At 42.3% G+C, this 6,052-nt stretch overlaps 1 protein-coding gene across 1 annotated transcript in view; it reads left to right on the top strand.

The window, feature by feature from the left end:
• The first annotated feature begins 735 nt into the window (after positions 1-735).
• tead1a (TEA domain family member 1a) overlaps positions 736-6,052 on the top strand; it is a 42,995-nt gene continuing 37,678 nt past the window's right edge. Inside the window, exon 1 of the mRNA XM_051382085.1 lies at positions 736-944. The gene's annotated coding sequence lies outside the window, so the exon portion shown is untranslated. The remainder of the gene's footprint in view (positions 945-6,052) is intronic.

Raw genomic sequence — 6,052 nt, 5'->3', positions numbered from 1 at the left:
TGGTTTGTCCATTCTGGGCTACCGTAGAAACATGGCGGTTCAACTGTCTGCAGATTTAAAAGGCTCATTCTGAGGAAACAAAAACAATGATTATATTCAGGTGATTAAACACCATTAAAAACATACCTATGAATATTATATTCCATTTCTGCCAATAGATCTGCCTTTGAGTCAGCTCATTTCCTCAGTATGTCAGTTACAGCACAATATTTATATATATATAAGTTTAGCTAGACCTTATATTTTATATTACATTTCTGCCAATAGATTGTCTCAATGTTACACACTGGACCTTTAAAAAGTCCCACATTCTCATTAAAGTTTTTTAAATGGCTTTTAAATGATTTCATTTTATCTATTTATTTTACTTTATCATTTATTTTTGTGGACTAACTTTGTCCTAAATTGAATTTGACCAGGCATAAAAAAGTTTTTAATTGAACTCGCTGAAAGGTGTTGTCACTGTATTTAGTGAGCAGATTCGTTGTCAGCTGCTCGCCCATGCAGGGCAGACCGTGTTTTTATCTCGACCCATTCTCCTCCTCCACTGAATAGAGTTTGGGCGCTCCACTCTCTTCTTTTGTTGTTGAACGCAGCCCGTACAGTCCGGCCCCTTCCCCTTCCCCCTCGCTCTCTTTTTTTTCTCCACCCATCCTCCCATCTCTCACTCACTCTATTTCATCCATCCAGGGTGACGCCAGTCTCTCTCACCCCGCCCCGTTCAACTCAGTCCGCTGCGTTCATTTCATTCCTGCTCCCATTCCGCGCATATTTCGCATCCTTGGAGAGACGCTGCGCATTTTACGCACTCAGCGCGCCCGATCCTTCATTAAACCAAAACCGAGAGGAGACTCAGGAGTTGGCGGAGTGCTTCCCGATGCTGTAGGGACTCCGATCCGTGGAAAAGTGTGGGAATTAATCCATAAAGAGGCGTATGAATCGAGGTAAGTTCCCAAGGAGGAGTCCCCCCCTCAGCCTGTAGCCAGCGCGTCTGAAAGCCCCCGGACGTTTCGCTTGTTTCTAAAACCCTGAAGTGGTCACTGAAGCTGAAATTACAATAATTTCGGCGACATCGACACACTCAACCCCCTTCTAGATGTTAAACAAGTCCAACAAGCTTATTAATGCTCTGCCGTGTGAGCCTCAAAGCGGAGGATGTCGCTTTCACTTCAGTTTTATCCTCCTTTCTACCGACACCAAAAAACCAACCTGGCTTTCTATCACTTCTTTCTCCCGTATACCAAAATACAGTCTGCCTGTTATTCCTCCATCAGAGTTAGGTTCATAAATTGACCTCCGTGTAACGCGAAAAAGGATGAAAACATTTTCGCTGCGGCGCTGGGAGGCAGCTTAACAAAGCTGGGAGTGAATGGGAGACTTGTTGCATCGGCGGGGTTTTCTCTTTCCCTTCACAGGCAGGCCCCAGTCACAAGAACAGGCCATAGGCTGATAACATGCACACAGCCGGTGTTTACCCTGCGGACAGAGCACATTATATGCTGAATGGAAACACGATCATAGAGGCTGCCGTGGATTTCTGAACGCATTTACTCCTCCTCTCCGGCTTTAGGATTTCAAACTCATTTAAAATAACCCTAATTAGAGTTTCCCTACATTTTCCAGGCTGACTCATCTTTCACTGTAAATTCATGTTTTACATTATATACAGCTTGTAGACTATATTGGTTAAGGGGCAGTGAGGGTCATTTTCTGAAAATATGACACACACAATTTGTCACCTGGTTTCTTTCTAGTGATTCCAGCCAGTTTAACCACTGTTTCATTTTACACCGGCTCACGTCATGTTTGTTCTAAGTGTCTGTGGTGGCTGGTTTTAATTGTGTCAGAGACATTCTAGCTTTTAAAATCCCCTTCAGTATCACCAGCCCGTAATATCCCTGTATGAGCTTATAGTTGTGTTGTGTATTTCCTTTTAAATATTGATTAAAGGGCTGCTCTTGTCCTTTATAGCAAGAGATCTGTGGTAATGCAGGCCAAACCACAATGTAATTATTGGAGAAGATTACAGCCTGTAGCATGAAACATAGTAGCTGCATTACTTCTGTAACAGTAATCCATCTGTCAGACGAGGGTGGGGGTACCGTTAGATAAAAGGGTTCTTTCTGATAGAATTGATGTGGTTGAGTGAAATTGTCAAATGAAGATAAATGTTTTGTTTTGTCCATGAAAAGATGCTGTACGCTCAGGGAAAAAACGACAGTCATTATCAGAGACAGGTGAAATATACATTTTTTTTTAAGGCTGCAACTAACGATTCCTGTCATCATCGATTTAATCTGCTGATTATTATTTTCTCAGTTAACTGACAAATAGTTATTCCTATAAAGTGTCAGTAAATCAGGAAATCTGCCTATTATAATTGCTCCAAGCCCAAAACAATATCCTCTAATACATTGATTTGGTCCATCAGCAGTCCACAACTCAGACATATTCACTTTACAGCGATGTAAACAGAGAAAGCTAGATCTGTGCTCAATGGAGTTTTGCCTGAAAAATGAAAAATATAATCAGTAACCAATATAGTTTCGGATAAATTGTTGATCAAAAGACCGATTTTCACCACAGTTACCACACACATTAGTGTGTGAAAAAGATGGGGATTAAAAAAAAAATCTGTTTTATTCCATTTGTGACACTGTAAAGGTCAATTATGCACACTTATTTAGTTTGTAGAGTAAGTTTTGGTCCATTTGTGTTAGCTGGTGTAAAATATTGATATTTGAGATTAATTGATGCTCTACACCAACAGTATTATTGATGCAGTCATCTCTACTGAAAATGTGAGAGGTGACTGTATTTCAAGATATGACACAGATTAGTTTTTTATTTTTAAACCTCCTTGTGAAAGTTTTAGCCTTGATTTGGGAGCAAATTTCACTTTTAGTTCTGTCTTTTTATTCCTTTAAAGTGTTCCAAAATGATAAGTAAGGCAGTCCTGAAAGTGTAACAGAGGAAAGAGGATGCGTGCGTGTGTGTGTGTGTGTGTGCGCGTGTGCGTGTTTGTGTGTGTCATTGTCTTTGCTGTGTCTAGGCCTGTGAGTGTACAAAGCTTTGTCAGTCACCCTGGGCAAACAGCCTCCCGCTGTCCCTCCACTTTCCTCCCCTCCTTCCCCCCGTGCCTCTCCCTCTCCAGTCCGTTGACATCTGTTTTGAGTGCTCCGTGCACCTGTAGAGACCAGGGAAGTGTATGTGTGTGAGTGTGTGTGTGTGTGTGTGTGGAGAGAGAGGGGAGGAGGAGGACGAAGGGAGGTGCAGAATGCAAATCCAGGCGTTTGTTCAGGCCCTAAGCAACGCAGACTGACTGACTAACGACCATTTGGTGTGTGTGTGTGTGTGTGTGTGTGTGTGTGCACATTTGTGTGTGTGTTTGCCTCTTGCTGTCCAGGCCAGGCAGGCCTATTGTTGCGGCAGCAACAGGCGTCGGTGGATGAGGACGCACCATATGGCCTCTGTGTGCTTTAGTCACAACCGCTGTGTACGTGCGCATGTTTGTGTGTGTTCATGTACTTCACCAATGCTGTGACAATATGGTGGAGTTGCGAGCGGCGGGCGGCTCGCTGCCGTCCTCCTTGTTGTTTCATCTGTCGTCTCATTTCTAGACAGGAGGACAGAATCCGGCACACAGATTTTTATGGAGTCGGGATTAGGAGGAGTAATCTTCCTGGCATGAAATGATGTCTTGTGACGTCCAGATGTAGAGCCACTTTGTTCATTTTTATTCAAATAATTTAGTGTGTGTGTGTTTAATAGATTCAGCGGAGAGATTCAGATTGTCAGTTTGGATGAATCAACAGGTGATACAGTGAAACCTGGAAATTACCGGATGCTTCTGGCTGAGAGGAAGGCGGTGTTGTTGTTGGAGTTATTGGGGTGTAAATTGGAGAATTTTCTGTTTTTAAAAAACACAATTCATTTTTAATTGGAATTAAATTCACCACCTACAGTTTCCTGTTTTGTACACATCTTGGACTATAACAGCTCCTGCGTTTTCTTTGCTTTTTGCTCACAAATGTAGGGATTTTGTGCTCTCTAGAAAGTGACAGGAATTTGGCATGTAGCAGGATGACTTAGGATAAATAAACACATTTAAAGGGGATAAAAGTGTCAGTGGAGGGGAGCCTGAGCTCGTATGTAATGAAATTTCGGGAGCGGAGCCGGTTTATTAGAGCAACAATGCTGAGTGGGTGGGGGGCAGGGGGCAATGGGGGTAGGTGGGGGATAGAGAGGGTGGGTTTTGGGGTGTGGGAGTGAGGTGGGGGGCAGGCTTTGTTTAGGGGATGGGGGAACAATAGGCATCCTCCTGGGTGGGGTGGGATAAGGGGGGGTGTTGGGGAGCAGGGGGGAGCTGGTATCTGGCTGCGGGAGGCTGTGGAGCCTGTGCTGGCTTGTCTGACTGCCCGTCTCTCCTCTCCTCGTCTGTCAGTCTGTCTCTCTCGCCTGTCCACACTGCAATACATCTCAAAGTGTATCTTTTTCTTTGGTTTTATCTTAACTGGGAATCACGTAACTCAGTATGAGGCTATCAGCATATTTTGCCGCCAATGATGAGAATAATATTACCATACAGGTGATTCTGCAACATATTGTGAGATAGTTATCTGAGCATGATGTGTGCAAGCGAAGAGAAAAACATACTACATAGCAGGATCTACCTCAGGCTGCTTTTATCCTCTGCATAATACACATTTCTCAGTCACGCAAAGTTTTATAAAAGTTGAGATGAAACTACACATACACTTTAGACAAATGCTAAACAGCCATAATCCGCAAGTTGAGACAGAAAATGTCTGCAGTGAAAGAAAACCGCTCACTATCACAAGCAACAGATTGCGGTGATGGTCCCAGTATATCAGTAAAGTATCATAAGAGACCACATCAGGATATGAATAAAATGTCCCTTCCATAATCCCACAACTTTTCTAATTCTGTACATAAAGTAACTGCAGTAGTGTGGACAGGAGAAGCAGAACTGTGTTCCAGCATCTCTTACAAATGTGGCTGACACACTTCTGCTCAGCTGCAATGTCAAAAAGACTCCAAATCTCTCTCAGATGTGTTTTCCGTATTCAACATCAGCAGATACAGAGTATGTTTCTCTTTCTGTCAGGTAACTGAAGGAGCTTAAAGCACCGTGAGCTATTATTAGTATTGGTTTAGATCAGATCACTTGTTTTAAACTATAGTGAATACATTTACAGTTAATTGTCTTGGGGTTTGAATTTTTTTTAAGAAACATTTAAGGGAGCACATTAAATGAACAGATTTCCACCCTGATTTTATATCCCTGCTCACCCAAAAGTTGTGGTTTCCTGTTGCAAGAAAACACTGACCACAGTACAGTAAAAGTCGAGTGCAGGAAATCTTCTTGGAAAAGAAAGAGAAATATAAGAACAAAATTGTAAATCAGCAGGTTTTTTTGTAAAAAAAAAAAGAAAAGGGAAATTGCTTTGGAATTTTTTAAATCTGGGTTACCACAGTGGAGTGTGTCACCTGCCAAGTGAATCTATTCAACCACACTGCTTACAGTCACAATCAGCTTTATTGGCCAAATAAGTGGACATATAAAAGGAATTTGACTCCTTAAAGTTGCTCTCAATGTTCGGTAGAAATGGACACACAGCTAAAAACAAGGTCAACAGAGCTGAACGAAGATAGATCAACATAAACATAGGACTGTTCTATAAGTAGGAGAAAAAATATGTGTGTATATATAGTGTGTGTGTGTGTGTGTGTGTGTGTGTGTGTGTGTATATATATATGTATATATGTATATATATATATATATATATATATAAAAAGCAGCAATGACAGACTGAATGATTGCAGCATAGAACTGGATCAGCAGTGCCCAAGGCTGGCACAGGAAGTACATCCTCTGCTGGCCCTTTTTGTTGATTGGACGTCAGCTCCTGGGAGACTGTGGATCCCAGAAACCTGAAGGTTTCCACAGCAGACAGTGTTGTTGGGTATAGTGATGGGTGGCTCCTCCTGTCAAGTCCATGGTTATGGTGGTGATAAACCATTTGAGTGT

Source organism: Dicentrarchus labrax, unplaced genomic scaffold (genome assembly GCF_905237075.1).
Source record: "Dicentrarchus labrax unplaced genomic scaffold, dlabrax2021, whole genome shotgun sequence".
NCBI lineage: Eukaryota > Metazoa > Chordata > Actinopteri > Moronidae > Dicentrarchus > Dicentrarchus labrax.
Note: the sequence above shows the minus strand (reverse complement) of the source record. Positions and strands in the feature narration are given on the sequence as shown.